Here is a 19,434-nt window from a genome sequence, read left to right as displayed (position 1 = left end):
CCTCCTCGCCAGCGTTCACCTGCTCGCCAGCGCTCACAGGCAATTTTAGTATCGCCTATTCAACAGCGACAGCCGGCGCGCCAACGTTCTCCAACGCTTCTGAAGGAACATGGTTCACCAGCTACTAGCTCGCCATCACGCGATCGCCCACCTGCGCATGCTGCTCGCCATCGCACGATCGCCCACCTGCGCATGCTGCTCGCCATCGCTCGCCACCGCGCGATCGCCCACCTGCGCATGCTGATCGCCATTGCTCACCTGCGCATGCTGCTCGCGATCGTTCACCTGCGCATGCTGCTCGCCATCGCTATGCCACGGGATCGGCAAAGGGGCTGGCCCTTCAGGCCGAAGTGGAGACCATGCTCGAGAAGGGTGCTCTCCAGGAGGTCGTGGACGGCTCCCCAGGCTTCTTCAGTCGACTCTTTCTTGTAGAGAAGGCTACTGGAGGCTGGAGACCCGTCATCGATCTCTCAGCTCTGAACAGGTTTGTCAAGCAAACCCGGTTCAGCATGGAGACAGCAGACACGGTCAGACTTGCGGTGAGACCACAAGACTTCATGTGCACACTGGATCTAAAGGACGCGTACTTCCAGATCCCAATCCATCCGTCTTCCAGGAAGTACAGTACCTGAGATTTTGCCTAGACAACAAGATCTACCAGTTCAAGGTGCTGTGTTTCGGTCTCTCCACAGCTCCTCAGGTGTTCACCAGAGTGTTCACCCTGATTTCATCTTGGGCGCACAGGAACGGCATTCGTCTCCTTCGTTATCTGGACGATTGGCTGATATTAGCAGACTCGGAGTCGACCCTTCTTCGGCACCGAGACAGGCTTCTGGATCTTTGCCTCTGGGGATCGTGGTAAACCTCGAGAAGTCCCCTCTGCAGCCGTCCCAACGACTGGTTTATCTAGGCATGCTAATAGACACCAATCTCCACAAAGCCTTTCCATCAGACGACCAGATAGCAAGACTGAGGAGGGTGGCGGAACCCTTCCTCAGGCGAAAAGAACTCCCCTCCCAATCGTGGTTGCGTCTCTTAGGTCACCTATCCTCCCTGGCCCGTCTGGTTCCAAACAGCCGCCTCAGGATGAAATCCCTTCAATGGCGGTGGAATCAAGGATCCGATTCCCCGGACATTCTGATCCCAATGGGGTCTCTGGAACAGACGGACTTGCGGTGGTGGCTGGTTGATGAGAACCTGCGGAAGGGAGTAAGTCTTCTCGTCCTCCCCCCGGAATTGACTCTGTTTTCGGACGCGTCAAAAGAAGGGTGGGGGGCGCACGTTCTGAACCAGAGGGCCTGAGGCCTTTGGTCAGAATCAGAAAAGTGCCTACACATCAACCTGCTAGAATTGAAGGCCGTCTTTCTGGCTCTTCAGCAGTTCCGACGGTCCCTGGCGGGTCACTCCGTGGTGGTGATGAGCGACAACACCACGGTAGTGGCTTATATCAACAAGCAGGGAGGCACTTTTTCGCAACAGCTATCCCATCTTGCAGTAGAGACTCTGAGGTGGACCGAAACCCACTCGATAACACTCTCAGCTCGCTTCATTCCTGGCAAGAGGAATGTGCTCGCCGACAGTCTGAGCAGGGCTTCGCAGATAGTGAGTACCGAGTGGTCTTTGGATCCTGAGATAGCCAACAAAGTCCTGACTTTGTGGGGTTCCCTGACTGTGGACTTGTTCGCGACAGCCTTGAACTTCAAGCTGCCCTTGTACTGCTCCCCAGTCCCGGACCCCAAGGCACTCTGGCAAGATGCTTTCCAGCAACGGTGGGACAACATCGACGTGTACGCTTTCCCACCCTTCTGTCTGATGAGGAGGGTGCTCAACAGGACCAGACTATCGGTCAACTGTTCGATGACTCTGGTAGCTCCGCTGTGGCATCACGCGGAATGGTTTCCGTACCTTCTGCAGCTCCTGACGGAACTCCCGAGGGAGCTTCCTCCACGACACGAGCTTCTCAGACAACCCCACTCCGGCGTCCCTCACAGGGCTGTAGCCTCGCTTCGGCTTCACGCCTAGAGACTATCCAGCGTCTCCTCGCGGAGAGAGGCTTTTCGTAACAGGTTGCGGAGAGAATGTCTCGGCACCTGCGAAGGTTCTCTGAGGGAGTCTACCAAGCAAAGTGGAGAGTCTTTTGTGGTTGGTGTCGTGGAAGGGGTATCTCTCCACTCGATGCCACTATTCCAGCAATAGCGGACTTCCTCGTGTATCTGCGGGAAGAAATGCGCCTTTCTGTCTCGGCAGTGAAAGGCTATCGCTTGGCCTTCAGATTGAAGGGCGTGGATATTTCTTCATCGCTAGAACTCTCTTTACTCATACGTAGCTATGAACTTACCTGCCCCCAGTCGGAAGTGAGACCCCCTCCTTGGAACGTGGTTCGAGTCCTCAGGTCTCTTAAGAGACCTCCCTTCGAGCCATTACGCCAGGCCTCCGATCGCACCTGTCTTGGAAGACGGCTTTCTTACTCGCCTTGGCTTCGGCCAAGCGGGTTAGTGAACTTCATGGTCTCTCGTCCGACATCGCCCATTCAAGGGGATGGGGGGAGGTAACGTTCAGGTTCGTGCCTGAGTTTGTTGCCAAGACTCAGAATCCTGGAGTGCCGGATCCTCGGTTCGACTCTTTCAGGATCGCGAGTCTCCGTTCTGTAACAAGCGACCCAGACCAGCTGCTACTATGTCCAGTGAGGTGTCTGAGGCACTACTTGAAGAGAACGGCTGCAGTCCGTCCTCATGTGCGAGCTTTGTTTGTGAGCACAGGCAGGACTAAGAGGAGGGTCACCAGGAACACCATCTCAGCTTGGATTCGAAGGGTTATCCACCATGCCCTGAATCCTGACCCTCCTCCGTCACGTCGCCCTCGGGCCCACGATGTCAGGGGTATTGCTACATCCCCGGCCTTCAAGAGAAACTTCTCTGTGACGCAGGTACTTCAAGCTGGGGTCTGGAAGCGTCAAACGACCTTCACAGCCCACTACCTGCAAGACGTGACCCACAGGAGCCTCGATACGTTTTCTATCGGCCCTGTGGTGGCTGCACAACAGCTGGTCTAATCTCAGGCTCCTTTTTGGACAAGTAGCAGTAGGTTGAGGGCGTTGTTACCCGGTCTTAGTCTGCGTGAATGAAAGAGTATGTCTGACCCTTACTTCTTTCTTCATTCTCCCCTCTCTTGGGGAAGCAGCATCCTGGTCCTCGCATAGCTGACCTCGACCTCTGCAGGTAACCCATGCTTCTTTGTGCTCCTAGTATTAAGCTTAATACTGTTGCGTCTCCCATACCCTGACGAGGTGGTATTGGGAACGTCTTATCCTAGAATTCCTATCTGAAGGTCTCAAGGTCAACTTCATAGGACGAGTCACACTCTCCTCCTCACACTGCTTATGTAGGCCACTCGTTCCTAGCGATGCTAGGAACTTATGAGGTACAGGGGCCCCCTCTCTCTAGTGCTGCTCACTGAGGGATCGAGCCCCCGGGCAAGCCGAAGTCAGTAAGGCTGGGGACTTTCCACCCTTCCTAAGGGGTAAGTCACCCTCTGTAAATAGCGTGGTTTGTATTTCGGTTACGGAACAAATGACAAATTCGAAGATAATTTGTATTTTTCCTAACCATACAAACCTTAGCTATTTACACATATGTGCCCGCCATCCCTGACCCCCAAGTCAAGTCCTACCTCTAAGTGAAGTGAAGCAAGTCACCGGTGTGTGGAGGGGGGAGGGGTAGCAAGCTACCGTTCCCCACCCCCCGCTAACTAGCGCGGGGGTAATTAACCCTCGTTAAAACTATTGGCTCGTCATTTCAGCTGCGCTAAAAGGTAAACCCTCTGTAAATAGCTAAGGTTTGTATGGTTAGGAAAAATACAAATTATCTTCGAATTTGTCATATTAGCTTATAATACTGTCATGTCCCCATACCCTGACGAGGTGGTATTGGGTTGTCCTAGCCTAGATTTCCTTATTAAGGACTCCAGGTCAACTTCCTAGGACGTGTCGCTGCTCACCTTCACACACAGCTTACGTAGGCCGCAGCAGTCCCTGACTGCCTGCGAGGTGCAGGGTCCCCGATCCTGGAGTTGCTTTATGAACTCAGGGTCGGGGACCCCGGGCAAGCCAAAGCCAGTATGGCAGGGGACTTACCTCCCTTCCTAAGGGTTGAGTCACCCCATGTAAATAGCGTGGTTTGTATTCAGTTAAGGAACAAATGACAAATTCGTAGATAATTTGTATTTTTCCTAATGATACAAACCTAGCTATTTACAGTTATGTGCCTGCCAGCCCTGTCCTCCAAGATAAGTCCTACCTCTAAGTAAAGTGGCCGAATCACCGGTGTGTGTGAGGGTGGAGGGGTAGCAAGCTACCCCCCCCTGCTAACTAGCGGTGGGGTAGGAAACCCTCGTTAAAAGTTTATGGCTCGTCATCGGCTGCGCCGAAGTAATTACCCCATGTAAATAGCTAGGTTTGTATCGTTAGGAAAAATACAAATTATCTACGAATTTGTCATATTGAATGTAGGGAGTGGTCTACCTCCCAGTCGGAGAGGTTTTCCTGGCGCCGGAAGAAGAAATCCAAACGGGATATTTCTCCTTCAAAGGTTTCTTTGAAGAAGGAAAATCCTAAGGGCTCTTCTTCCGTGGCCCAAACCTCCTCCGAAGCTCCCACTCGGTCGGCTTCTCGCGAGAGGCCGTCGAGTGGTAGCGTAGGCCGTACTGTTGACTGATCTCGGGGTTTGGGAGAGGGAGTTGCCTCCCATAGCGAGGCAGCTCCTCCTCCTCCCCCGGGGGAGGATTTAATTATTTCTCCTTCTGTTGATGTTAATAATGATGATCTTTTGCAGCTTTGGGCTTCCTTGGGGCTTCAGGGCTCGCCCTCCAAGGAAGCCCTGTTTGACATGATCAGGTTGGGACCAGCTGTCAAACAGTCACCGGCGGTAGCAGAGGTTGACCCTCTGTCTATTGTCGAGGCTGTTGTGGCAGAGGCTTCCAATGTGAGTGTTCAAACCCCTGCTCCTGTTGTAGCTTAAGGCTTAGCTCCCCCCTCCGAACATCCTTCGAGGGAGGAGCTAAGTCCAACGGTCTCTCCTGCGGGTGATTCTCCCCCCTGGGGGAGTTCACTGAAAGAGACTCCTCTTCGGAGGACTGCCAATGGTTTGCCTGCTGCTCCCAGATGACGTATAAGACGTAAGGCTCGCCTTCCTCTTCGTCGCCGAGGTCTTCCTTCTCCTCACAAGGGTGTTAGGAGGCGCCTCTTCGGATCTTCATCCTCGCAGTCCCCCGCAGAGGAACCTCGTCCTTCAGCTACCGTTCCTGCTACTTCTTTGGACCTGGGCCTCTCCGCAGATCGTTCGCGATCTCCTTCTCCTGCCAGACCTGCTGACCTGCCCTCGCCCTTCCTGGCTGCAGATGCGCTGTGGGCGCCCACCCATCCCATTTTCCAACGGGCATCGGTCCCTTCGGGGCAAAAGGGGCTTTCACACATTGTATGTAAGTCCCTTAAGCGCCAACGTTCGCCTGCGCGCAAGCGCCCTCCTGTTGCAGTCTCATCTCGCCAGCGCTCTCCTGCACGCCCACGATCTCCTGCTTGCCCGGCAGTTCCAGAGACTACGCGCCCACGATCTCCTGCTCGCCAATTGACCTCTGCGAGCCCTCAGCCTGATGCACACCATGGATGCCTTCGGTCTCCTGCTCGTCAGCGATCTCCTGTACGCCAGCGCTCTCCTGTGTGCCAGCGCTCTCCTGCTCCCCAACGCTTGCCTGCTTGCCCTCGATCTTCGGATCAGGGCTCCAGAGGGAAGTCTTCATCCTCCCCTGCTCGTCAGCGCTCTCCTCCACGATTGTCGATGCGCCACCGGATCTCGCCTGCTCGCCATCCCTCGCCTACGCGCCATCGCCCGCAGTCTCCATCGCGCGCCCACGCGCCCACTGCCAGAATTTCAGTTCCAGATGAGCGCCCTCCTGCGCGCCCGCGAGCTAGGGATACTGTATTTCCCCTGCACGCGCGCGCCCAACGGCTTCGCCCTTACGGGCCCTTCAGGATCCTGTGGCTGCACACCATCTGAAGTCTCCGGAACGCGCGCCAACGCGCCCCTTCACCTACGCGCCCTGTCGCCTGCTCGCCCACGAGCTCCTTCTCCTGCGCGCACGCGCCAACGCTCGCCTGCGCGCCAACGCACACCCTCTCCTACGCGCCATCGCTCACCTGCGCCCCATCGCTCATCTGCTCGCCATCGCTCGCCTGCTCGCCCGCGCCCCATCGCTCATCTGCTCGCCATCGCTCGCCTGCTCGCCCGCGCGCCCGCGCGCCCTCGCCATTGCCTGCGCACGCGAGCAATCGCCCCCTGAGCTAGACAATGGCCTATCGCGCAAGCTCGATGCCCAGCGCGATCCACAGCGCGTTCCCACACGAGATCCTGCAGTACGACGCGCAGTCAGGTCATCCTCATTGTTCCCCCCCCTCCCCCCGTAAGCGCTGGATAGCGCGCTCAACAGAGGGAGGGAAATCTCCGGCCAGGTCTAGGAACATTTCTTTCACAGCTTCTTCCTTTCAGGCAGACCCTGTTGTAGTTTCCACTCCTACGGATCTTACAATCCCCTTCCCTCCAGAGGGTGTCTCTGACAGCACTGCTGTCAGTCGGCAGCCCTGGTTTGGGCCCTTGATCAGAGCGGTTGCGCAGGCTTTCAAGCCCGCTTTCTCTGAACTAGGCCTCAAATCAGCGGCTATCTCGGCCCCCCTGAAGAGGAAGAGAGGAGTGGACGACGTGGTTACTTCTCCAAGGGCGAAACTGGCTCCTCGGAAGTCGTCGAGGAAGGCTCCCTCCCCTCCCCAGACTTTCTCTCCATCCCCCGTGGACGAGGATTTTCCGTTTTCAGGGGATTCACGTGAGGTGAGGCGTTCTCCCATCACACCAATGGGAGAAACCCCACCTCGCGCCGAGAAGTCTCCTAGGGTGGAGGTGGAGAAGAGCCCCCCACCATCTTTGTTGGAATCCTGCATCTCTCCCAGGAGGGAGTCGAAGGACTCCAAGACGATTCCGGAATCTTCTTCGAGGATCAGACCAGAGCCAACTAAGCCCGCGGAGAACATCCACGAGTCCCCCCAAGAAGAGCCTTTGGGGACTGGAAACCTTGCTGCTAGTCCATCAGTAGGAGAGCCGCAGGAGTCGGAGCATGCCTTCTGGCAAGTTTTGACTCTGATGAGGAACCTTAACGGATTCTCGGATCCAGAGATTCCTCCTCGAGAGGGCAAGGACACGGTTCTGGACCGAGTCTTTGGTACCCAGAAGCCCTCTAAAGCCAGCGAAGCTTTGCCTTGGTCCCAGGGGGTCAAGAGTGCCAGAGATAAGGTCGAGAGCCAGCTCTCCGAGCTAGCCTCCTCCAGCCGTTCCAGTGCCGGAAACAAACTCCTCCCACCTCCTCGTGTCCACCAGAGGAGGTACTTTGAGATCATGGAGGAGTCCTGTTTAGCTCTTCCCCTCCACCACTCGGTGGAAGAGCTCTCCAGGGGAATCCCTCTCGAGAGACTCTCCAACCGGCCAGTGTCGTTCTCGGCCTCGGAGATCCTCTGCCAGGAGAAGGTAGCAAAGTGTGCCATGCAGGCCACTTCGTGGCTGGATATCTGGCTAGGATCTCTTGGCATCCTGATACGATCCGAAGACTTGTCTAAGGAGAGTACCAGGAAGGCCTTGGAGACCTTCCTTCTTTCAGGCACTCGTACCATCGAGTTTCTGGCCCACCAAGTCTCGAACTTGTGGGCTAATACTATCCTGAAACGCTGAGATACGGTGTCTGAAAGATTCAACTCGAAGGTCCCCAACACCGAGGTCAGTAAGCTCAGACATTCCTCCCTTTTGGGGAGTACACTAGTCTGTTTGAGCCGAAAGATGTAGAGCAGGCGGCTGAGAGGTGGAGGAAGTCCAACCAGGACTCCCTCCTCCATAGGGCTTTAACATCAAAGCCCTATAAGCCTCCAGCACCTCAACAGCCTCGCCCTGCAAAGACGACAAAGCCGGCAGTAGCAGCAAAGGGAACGGTGTCCAAACAGCCCTTTCCGTCATAGACAGGAAAGGCAAGAAGTTCTCCAGGGGAGGCAAAAATCCTAGGGGGAGTGGCCGAGGCCGCAAACGCTAGGATTGGTAGTCCCCCCCGCACGTCCACCAGTGGGGGGATGCCTTCAAAGTTGTGCGGACAGGTGGCAGCAACTCAGGGCCGATTCCTGGACGATCTCTGTGATCAGCCAAGGATATCGCGTCCCGTTCATAACATCTCTACCTCCCCTGACAGCGAATCCAGTGTCGTTGAGCTCTCTTGCCATGGGATCGGCAAGAGGGCAAGCCCTTTGGGCAGAAGTCGAGACCATGTTGAAGAAGGACGCTCTCCAAGAGGTCGTCGACAGGTCCCCAGTCTTCTACAGTCGACTCTTTCTTGTAAAGAAGGCGTCTGGAAGCTGGAGACCAGTCATCGACCTCTCAGCTCTGAACAGGTTTGTCAAGCAGACCCCGTTCAGCATGGAGACGGCAGACACAGTCAGACTCGCAGTGAGACCGCGAGACTTCATGTGCACACTGGATCTGAAGGACGCGTACTTCCAGATCCCAATCCATCCGTCTTCAAGGAAGTACCTAAGATTCAGCCTAGACAACAAGATCTATTAGTTCAAGGTGCTGTGTTTCGGTCTTTCAACAGCACCTCAGGTTTTCACCAGTGTTCACCCTGATATCTTCGTGAGCACTCAAGATCGGCATCCGTCTCCTCCGTTATCTGGACGACTGGCTGATCCTAGCAGACTCGGAGTCAACCCTTCTTCGACACCGAGACAAACTTCTGGGACTTTGCCAAGATCTAGGGATCATGGTAAATCTCGAGAAGTCTTCTCTGCTTCCTACCCAAAGACTGGTATATCTAGGCATGATATTGGACACCAATCTCCACAAAGCCTTCCCATCAGACGACAGGATAGCAAGGCTGAGGAAGGTCGCAGGTCCTTTCCTCAGACGAGACGAACTCCCAGCCCAATCGTGGTTACGTCTCCTCGGACATCTCTCATCCTTGGTCCGTCTAGTTCCCAACGGTCGTCTCAGAATGAGATCCCTGCAATGGCGACTCAAGTCCCGGTGGAGTCAAGGACATGATTCCCTGGACGTCTTGATCCCTATGGGTCTCGCGGAACGGACGGACCTTCAGTGGTGGGTGGCAGACGAGAACCTACGAAAGGGGGTAGATCTTCTCGTCCTCCCCCCGGATTTGATGCTGTTTTCGGACGCCTCAAAGAAAGGGTGGGGGCTCACGTTCTGAACCACAGGACCTCAGGCCTGTGGTCAGAATCAGAAAAGTGCCTCCATATAAATCTGCTAGAAATGAAGGCTGTTTTTCTGGCCCTTCAACAGTTCCAACAGCACCTGGCGGGTCACTCTGTGGTGGTGATGAGCGACAACACCACAGTAGTGGCTTACATCAACAAGCAGGGAGGTACCTTTTCAGAACAGCTATCCCATCTTGCAGTAGAGATACTGAGATGGACCGAAGTCCACTCGATTCCACTTTTGGCTCGCTTCATTCTGGGCAAAAGGAATGTGCTCGCCGACAGTCTGAGCAAAGCGTCTCAGATAGTGAGTACCGAGTGGTCTTTGGATCATCAAGTAGCCAACAAAGTCCTGACTTTGTGGGGTTCCCCGACTGTGGATCTGTTCGCGACAGCGTTGAACTTCAAACTGCCGCTGTACTGCTCCCCAGTTCCAGACCCCAAGGCTCTCTGGCAAGATGCTTTCCAACAACTGTGGGACAACATCGACACATACGCCTTTCCCCCGTTCTGTCTGATGAGGAGGGTACTCAACAAGACCAGACTATCGGTCAACCTCTCGATGACTCTCATAGCTCCTCTGTGGCATCACGCGGAATGGTTCCCGTACCTTCTGCAACTCCTTTCGGAGCCTCCGAGAGAACTTCCTCCGCGACACGAGCTACTCAAACTGCCACACGCCAACATCTTTCACAAAGCCGTAGCTTGGCTTCGGCTTCACGCCTGGAGACTATCCAGCATCTCCTCGCAGAGAGAGGATTTTCGCAACGAGTTGCTGTTAGGATGTCTGGACACATGCGAAAGTCATCCGCAGGGGTCTACCAGGCGAAGTGGAGAGTTTTCTGTGGTTGGTGTCATGGAAGGGGTATCTCTCCACTCGATGCTACTATTCCAGCAATAGCGGAGTTCTTCGTGTACTTGCGAGAAGAAATGCGCCTTTCAGTCTCTGCGGTGAAAGGATATCGCTCAGCCTTAAGTCTAGCCTTCAGGCTCAAAGGAGTGGACATTTCTTCTTCGCTAGAACTTTCCCTACTCATACGTAGTTATGAACTTACCTGCCCTCAGTCGGAGGTGAGACCACCTCCATGGAACGTGGTTCGAGTTCTCAGGTCTCTTAAGAGACCTCCCTATGAACCATTATGCCAGGCTTCAGATCGCCACCTGACTTGGAAGACGGTGTTCCTACTAGCTTTGGCGTTAGCCAAGCGAGTTAGCGAACTTCATGGTCTCTCGTATGACATCGCCCATTCAAGGGGATGGGGGGAGGTAACGTTCAACTTCGTGCCTGAGTTTATTGCTAAGACTCAGAATCCGGGAGTGCCAAACCCTCGGTTCGACTCCTTCCGGATTTCGAGTCTTCGTTCTGTAACAGATGACCCAGACCATCTCCTATTGTGCCCAGTAAGGAGTCTGAGGCTATACCTGAAGAGAACAGCTGCAGTTCGTCCCCAAGTGCAGGCATTGTTTGTTAGCACTGGAAGATCAAAGAGGAGGGTTACCAAGAACACCATCTCAGCATGGATTCGAAAGGCAATCCATCTGTCCCTGAATCCTGACCCTCCTCCATCACGTCATCCTAGAGCTCATGATGTCAGGGGATTAGCTACGTCCCTGGCCTTCAAGAAGAACTTCTCAGTGACGCAGGTTCTACAAGCAGGGGTATGGAAGCGTGAAACGACCTTCACAGCCCACTACCTATAAGACATGACCCACAGGAGGCTCGATGCGTTCTTTATCAGCCCTGTGGTGGCTGCACAACAGCTGGTTTAAACCTCAGGCTCCTTAATGGACAAGTAGCAGAGGATTAAGGGCATTGTTACCCGGTTTTAGTCGGCATGAAAGAAAAGGTATGTCTGGCCCTTATTCTTTTCTTCATCCTCCCCTCTCTTGGGGAAAGCAGCATCCTGGGTTCTCTGCACAGCTGACCTCAAACCACTGCAGGTAAACCATGTTCCCTTGTGTTCCTAGTATTAAGTTAATACTGTCACGTCCCCATACCCTGACGAGGTGGTATTGGGAGAGTCCTAGCCTAAAGTTTCCATCTAAAGAACTTCAGGTCAACTTCCTAGGACGAGTCACACTTTTTCCTTCACACACAGCTTACGTAGGCCGCAGCCCTTGCATAGCAAGGTGCGAGCGAGGTGCAGGGACTCTTTATTGTTGAGTGCTGACACACTCAGATAATGAGTCCCCGGGCAAAGCCAAAAGCCAGTATGGCTGGGACTTATTCCACCCTTCCTGAGGGTTAAGTCACCCACTTTAAATAGCGTGGTTTGTATTCCAGTTACGTAACAAATGACAAAGTCGGAGATAATTTGTATTTTTCCTAACTATACAAACCTTAGCTATTTAATCAAACTTTCCCGCCAGCCCTGTCCCCCATGAAGTCATACCTCTAAGCAAAGTGAGCTTACCACACAGGTGTGTGAGGGGGAGGGTAGCTAACTACCCTCCCTACCCCCCGCTAACTAGCGGTGGGGTAGTAAACCCTCGTTAAAATTTTAATGACTCGTCCTTTCAGCTACGCCGAAAGTAATTACCCACTTTAAATAGCTAAGGTTTGTATAGTTAGGAAAAATACAAATTACCTCCTAATTTGTCATTTTGCAATTAATTAGTCCTTTTAGTATTTTTTTTTTTAGTCAAATAGCCTTTTATTGTCGGAGAGTGAGTGGCTTGAGCCATTACTCTCTTAACTTAGAGAGAGAGAGAGAGAGAGAGAGAGAGAGAGAGAGAGAGAGAGAGAGAGAGAGAGAGAGAGAGAGAGAGAGAGAACGTAGTTCTTCTCGATCCAGATATTTATTCTCGTCCCAAGTCACTGTACAGGGAGAGAGAGAGAGAGAGAGAAAACGTAGTTCTTCTCGATCTAGTTTTTTATTCTCGTCCCAAGTCACTGAACCTTATTAACTTATAATTTATATATTTCACTTTTATATTACTTATATACAGTATATATGTATTTGTTTATTAATTATTACATGTGTGATACACTTATTCACTTATGAGCCTACACTAAAGGACATATACTGTATCGCGATTCAAGCCTTTTGTATTAAGTGAGAATTGCTTGCTACGGACGGGGATTAACTTTTGTCCGAGGTTCATCACTAGAGTGCCAGTGTGGTTAATGTGTTCAGTGCTGTGGAGGGTGCGTCTGCTTGAACCTGTCGTTCACCTAGCCTTAAACCTCTTTCAAGCTCCCTAGCCCCTGGGAGAAGGAATGTCGATCTGCAAAAGGGAACAAGAGGCGTAGCCGCTCGAGCAGTCGTCCTCTCGAGCGTTCCTGATGTCGTATCACAGGACGTTCACCCTCACCCTAGGAAAGGTGAGGTTAAGTTTACATCGTCATCGGATAATGTGCGTGACAGAGGACATGCAGCTACAGGCTGTCCTCGCTAATGCAGTCTTTTTAGTCTTCTGGCTATGAGGTAACTCCTCAAGCGGATCGAAAGCTTTACCGCAAACGTTCAAGCTTCCCAGCGAGCGATCGTAGTAGCGGGCGAGGATTTTCGTGTGACTGCTTTACGCTACGTTGTACGTCAAGATAGACGTGAAGTCGAACAGCAAGTTTGACGTGAAGTCGAACAGCAAGTTAGACGTGAAGTCGAACAGCAAGTTAGAAGTGACGTTCAGCTCTATTCTTGTGACGCTTTACATCAAGTTAGATGTGAAGTCGAACAGCAAGTTTGACATAAGTCGAACACCAAGTTTGACATAAGTCGAACAGCAAGTTAGACGGGAAGTTGAACAGCAAGTTAGAAGTGACGTTCAGCTCCATTCTTGTGACGCTATACGTCCAGTTAGACGTGACGTCGGATGTCAAGTTGGCCGCTTCTTTCGCCAAGTTGATGCGCGGTCGTATGCGACGCCTAGCGTCAGAATCGCCCAACCAAACAGGCCATCAAGACTTCCATACTTCAGTTGGACTCTTGTCTGAGGAAGAGGCTGTTACACACCTTTCCTCGCCTGATGTTTTAGAAGAGTTCTTGCCTCATCGAAGTTTACCCTGGGAGCGGCAACTTCGCCATCTTATTCTAAGATGGTTCTTTCTAGGTCTTGCTAGAAGCCTTGAAACTTTTAGGAAACTGGCTGCAGTCCAAGAATAGATCTTTGCAGTCTGCGTTTGCTTTTTTCCTCCTGCGAGACTAGCTTCCAGGTCCAGCTTGTGGTTTGAGATAGAAGTAGTTTTCGGCTTGGGAGTTCCTGCCTCTGCCTTAATAACCGAGCACTGATGTGCAGAGCGACTTCTCAAGCCTCCTAGACTCTTTTCGTCGGTTGGCCATTCGATGGACAAAGCCGTAAGGGATGGATCTAATGAGCTTGCTGCTCTTTTTATGGCGGGTGTCCTTAAGAAGAGAAAAACGTTGTGCTCCTTCCTGGCTACGGGAGTTACTCCTTGTCAGAAGTCGGAGCTTCTGTTTGCACCGCTTTCTCCTTCGCTTTTTCCCCAAGAGCTTGTGAGGGAAATAACTTCATCGCTAGCCTTGAAGGACACCGATGACCTGGTATCTAAAACGGCTCACAAGGTGCTGCCTTCGTCGTTTTCAGGCAGCAGACCGAAGGTGGACACCCCTGCATCGAGGTTCATTCCTCCCTTTCGTGGTAGAGCCTCCAACAGAGGCAACTCTCGCTCTGATGGAAAACGAGGTAAAAGGAGGGGAGCTAGATCAAGTCGTTGCAGAGTCTGACTGTCCTCAACTTCAGACAGCAGTAGGGGCCAGATTGAAGAACTTCTGGCAGGCTTGGGAGAGAAGAGGAGCAGATCAGTGGTCCGTCCTCTTGTTGAAGGAGGGGTAGAAAATACCCTTTGTAAAGAAACCCCCTCTAGTCCAAAGACGAAGAGACTGGAGTGTTACTGTTCACCGGTACCGGATCCCGAAGCCAAGCACATAGACGCTTTTCTAACGAATTGGTCTCACATGGAGGTGTATGCATTCCCTCCGTTCAAGATTCTTTACAAGGTGATACAGAAGTTCGTGTCCCGCGAAGAAACCAGGATGACTCTGATAGTTCCGTTCTGGCCGTCAAGAAGCTGGTTTCCAGAGGTACTGGAATAGATGGTAAATGTCCCGAGAAGCCTTCCCTTAAGACCAGATCTTCTCAGACAACCTCACTCGGCTCGAAATCACCTAAACCTCCGAGCTCTACGTCTGACTGCCTTCGGACTATCGAAAAACTAGCTAGAGCTAGAGGCTTTTCGAAGAAGGCAGCCAAAGCTATTGCGAGAGCAAGGAGGTCTTCCACCATCAAAGTGTATCAGTCCAAGTGGGAGTTGTTCAGAGAATGGTGTAGAGCTAACTCGGTTTTTTCATCCAGTACCTCTTTAACTCAGATAGCAGATTTCTTCCTAGACCTCAGAAATAAACATAACTTCTCATCCTCTACAATCAAAGGTTACAGAAGTATGTTGGCTATGGTTTTTAGGCACAGGAACTTAGACCTCTCCAATAATAAGGATCTGCAGGACCTGCTTAAGTCTTTTGATACTTCCAAGAAAAGACAGTCACAATCACTTGCCTGGAACTTGGACGTAGTGCTTAATTTCATCATAAGTGACAGATTTGAGCCTTTACACTCGGCTTCGTTTAAGGATCTAACCTTGAAAACTTTGTTTGTTCCGTAACCGAAATACAATCCACGCTATTTACATTGGGTATTACTTTCGGCGTAGCTGAAATGACGAGCCATTAGAGTTTAACGAGGGTTTCCTACCCCGCGCTAGTTAGCAGGGGTAGGGGTAGGGGTAGCTTGCTACCCCTCCCCTCCTCACACAACGGTGAAATGACTCACTTCACTTTTGGCTTGGACAATGAACAGACGTCTCTGTCTTCGTCCTCGCTTGGCAGCCATTATTTGTTTTGTCTTTACTTAATCACTTACTTTTCTTTTACTCAATATATATATGTAAACATTTTTTCGTGTTTATGTATACTGTATATTTGAGTATAGAAATCAGTAAGTTTCCTTTCAGAGTTTGTGCTTGTGTGTGTAGTGTGCGTTATCTCCGTGGAGCCCTCGGCAGTTAGGCCACCACGGTGTAATTTCATGGGTCGTGTTCGAGTGTGACTACGGTCTTTCTCTCTCTCTCTCTTTGAGGTCGTTCACCCTTACTACGTTCCCTTTACTACATCTGAGTAGCTTCCTTCCCGTGTGGGTGGGGTTGCTACGCCGTACGTTTTGTCTCAATTAGTTTATGAATCTAATTGTATTTGTTGATTTTTCAGCTTTTGTAGAACGATTCCTTTCGGGGTTTTCGTTCTTTATTTAGTGTTCATTCATTTTTAAATTACATAATTATAATTGTTATAATTTTGTGTTGGTTACAGTTCTCCTTCTGTGAGTGTAAGTGGTTGTGAGGGCACATGCCTGTTGTGTAATTCTTGTGTTCTTTTCCCTCGGGATTCCTCTTCAGAGCCTTCCCTGGGGAATGAATGTTAACTAATGATTTTTGTTTTTATTTTTCACAGTTACCGATCTAGTTCGTTTCTGTAATGTGACAACGGAGTGAGCTGTCTTGTTGAGGCCTGGGGATTCGGCTGTTGCTGCCTCCCCTATAGATCTTCGTCAGGGGTGTGTGTTCTTCTCCTGGAAGTACTCCCGTGACGATTGACAGATCTCCAGTTCATTTTAGAACACTCAGGAGGCTCGCCTCCTTGGGCGGGTAACTTTCCTTCCGAGGGAAGTTTTCCTGTCAAGGCTTGAGTTTTTCCCCTTTGGGGGGTTCTCCTCTTGCCTTTTTTTCGTGCGACTATTCTCTTGGTACTGAGCGGTCGCACCTGCAGTTACGCTTATGGGGCTGGGCAACTGCAGGAGCCCCTCTTCGAAGGATTGCTCTTTTTAGGTCACTGGCTGACCCGTCTCTTCTACGAAGTGTTTCTCTTTCGTTCGCGAGGGAGTACACTCATAGAGACTCCTCTTTGGAGGACTCTTCTGCTGTTGTTGCTGTTGGCTGCCTTCGCCGTAAGGCTCTCCGTCCGCTACGTCGTAAGGGCCTCCCGTCTCCCTATAAGGGTGCTAAGAGGTGCCTTTTTTAATCTTCTCTGTATGCAGCCTGCAGCTCCTATCTCCTTAGATCTCTCCGGGGATCGATCTCCAACGCCTTCCTGACCTTCCGCCCCTGGTGCAGCTGGACAGCAGTCTGACCTCGTCATCCAACGGGCGACAGTCCCTTCGGGGCAAAGGGTTGCCTCCCATGGGGGGTCTTCCCTTGCGTGTCAGGGTTCCCCTGCATGCCCTTCTGCAGTGTTAGCGCACAGGCGCTCTCCTCAGTGTTAGCGCACAGGCGCTCTCCTGCTCGTCAGCGTTCTCCTGATCGCTAGCACTCTCCTGTTCGCCAGCGCTCTCCTGTTCGCCAGCGCTCTCCTGTTCGCCAGCGCTCTCCTGTTCGTCAGCGCTCTCCTGATGATCATCCTGAGCGCTCTAGATCTCCTGCCCGTCAGAGCGCACCTGTGCTTCCAGTTCCTGATTCGCGCCCTGTGCGCCCACATTCGCCCGCGCGACCTAGAACTTCGGTTCAGGTCTTGGACAAGGACTCTTCTTCTCCTCGCCCTCGCGATCCGGCTTGTCAGCCTGCTCCAGCGCAGCAACGCTCGCGGTCGCCTACGCGTGCTTCTAAGCTACTGTTCGCTCAGGATTCCACGCGTCGCCCTTCTGCTCGCCAGCGATCACCAGCTCGCCAGCGACCACAGACGCGTCAACGTTTGCCTGCTCGTCAGCGATCTCCTGCGCGTCAACGATCGCCATCGATCTTCCACGCGTTACAGGTCCCCTGGACACCATCAGTAGCGATCTAGCGCTCGCCTGCTGTGGACCACGATCTCCGGTAGCTGAGTCTTGCCGTAGATCTTCCTCCTGCTCGCCAGCGCTCACCTTTACTTCTGTCCTTCTGTGCGCCAGCTTTCTTCAATCGCCAGCGCACATCTGCGCGCCCTTTCCTGCCACGCACCAATGGGCGCCAACGGTTTTTCCTGACCGTCCATGATCGCCTGATTGACAGCTCGCATCAGCGCTTACCTTCCTGATGCACCTACGCGCCTTCTGTTTAGCGCGATGCGCGCTATCCATCCCTAGTCTCTTGCGCGTCAGCGATCGCCTACGCGCCCGCGCGATTCTTCGCCTGCGTGCTAGCGTTTTGTTAACGCACCACCGCTCACCAACGCGCCGTCGCTTGCCGACGCGCCATCGCTTGCCAACGAGCCTTCACTCGCCTACGGGCCATCGCTCGTCAACGCGCCATCGCCCGCCTATGCGCCATCGGTCTCCCGACCGCCTGCGCTCGCCCGCGCGCCCACATGCCCGCGCGCCCACATGCCTGCGCGACCACACGCCCACGTGCCTGCGCGACCGCACGCCCACGTGGCCGCGCGCGAACCAACCCATCGCGCGACCCGACGGTGTTCCATCGCGCCAACCCTAGGTGTTCCATCGCGCCAACCCTAGGTGTTCCATCGCGCCAACCCTAGGTGTTCCATCGCGCCAACCCTAGGTGTTCCATCGCGCCAACCCTAGGTGTTCCATCAGTAGCCATTGCTTGCCTACGGGTCATCGCTCGCCTGTGAACTTTCGGATTCCGACCACCAGCTCTCGCCCTTCCTACCAGGCTCGCCCTCCTTCTGCGCTCCCTTGCGCACTTGCGTCTGCACTCCTGCGTGCCCGCGCACGGGCGCTTCCACGTTCGGCCACGCGCAAACCATTGATTTACCATCGCGCGAGCGCCAGGGCGATTGCGACCGCGATTCCCGTCGGGGTTTCGCAACACGGCCAGCCTGGCGAGTCTTCTGGAGCGTATTTCCAGAACACGGTCTTCACCCCGTAAACGCAGAGCATGGCACATGCAAGAGCAGGAAGAATCTTCAGGGAGGTCTGAGCAACATTCTTCTTTCCAGAACCTGGGTTAGCCCTTTCTCGTCATTCCCTGGAAGGGTCTTGCCAGGGAGCTTTCCGTTCGAGATTTCTCCGTCGGGCAAGGGGTGACAGGTTTAGCCCTTCCTCTTCTCCATCTCGTGGAAGGGGCTTACCAGGTCCTTTCCCTCCTCGGTGCGAATCTAGGTTTTGTACAAGGAAGCTCCAGGAAGATCATGGGTACTTTCCTCCTCTCGGGCTCAAGCACCTTGGCGTTTCGGCGCCAAGTTTCGAACTTGCGGGCAAACTCGATGTTGGAGCATCTAGACGCAGTGACCGAGTGCTTCCTCTCGGGTGTCTCATCCGTGGATGTCGACAAGCTCAGACACACTTCCATCCTTGGGAAGAGCTTGTTTGAGCCCAAGGACAGAGACATGGACAGCTGTTGTGCGGAGGAAGTCGACTTCCGTTTTCACTCCTCCAAGACGCTTTCTTCCAGACCCTGCAGGCCTCCAACGCCTCTTCTTTCAGCCTCGTCGGCCTAACTTATCGGACCGGCAACGGCAGCTAAGACAAGGTGTACAATAGCAGTCCCCTCCTGTCAGGGACAGGTAGCACGGGAGGCTCTCCCTGGGAGGCATAATCCTAGAGGGAGTGGCAGAGTTCACAAACTCTAGGATTGGCCCCCCCCTTGCAGGTCTCACGCTGGGAGGATGCCTAAGGTTACTCATCCGGATGACAGCTTCCCGATGCCGATTCTTACACGATCTCCGTGATCAGCCAAGGATATCGCGCCTCGCTCTTACCATCTCTCCGTCTCTGTCAACGAATCCAGTGTCACTGAACCTCTATGCCATGGGGTCGGCAAAATTTTGTTTTGCCCGTTTGGGCAGAATGATCCATGCCTTAGGAGAAGGTCCTCCATAGGGTCGTCGACGGCTTCATCCCCCGGCTTCTTCAGTCGATCCTTTCTCGTAGGAAAGCATCTGAGACGGGAGTTCCGTCGTCGACCTCTCAGATCTGATCAAGTTTGTCGAACAAACTTCGTCCAGCATGGAACAGCAGAATCGATCAGACTGGTAACGAGGCTGCAGGACTCTTTAGGCCCTGGATCGGAAGGACGGGTACTTCCAGTTTCCATTCCATCCATCTTCCAGGAAGCTCTTGGAATTCAGCCTAGACCACAGGTGTTCCTGCTTAAGATGCGGTGTGGCGATCCCGCCGCGGCATCGCAGGTTTTTCCCCAGAGAACTCTCCCTGCTTTCCTCATGGCCGCTCAGGAGCAGGCATCCTCCTCCTTCGCC

The 19,434-nt window shown here is 53.1% G+C and overlaps 1 protein-coding gene across 1 annotated transcript in view; it reads left to right on the top strand.

Annotated features, from left to right (window-relative positions):
• crn (pre-mRNA splicing factor crn) overlaps positions 1–19,434 on the top strand; it is a 181,755-nt gene that overhangs the window by 11,607 nt on the left and 150,714 nt on the right.

Source organism: Palaemon carinicauda, chromosome 8, assembly GCF_036898095.1.
Source record: "Palaemon carinicauda isolate YSFRI2023 chromosome 8, ASM3689809v2, whole genome shotgun sequence".
Taxonomy (NCBI): Eukaryota; Metazoa; Arthropoda; class Malacostraca; order Decapoda; family Palaemonidae; genus Palaemon; species Palaemon carinicauda.
Note: the sequence above shows the minus strand (reverse complement) of the source record. Positions and strands in the feature narration are given on the sequence as shown.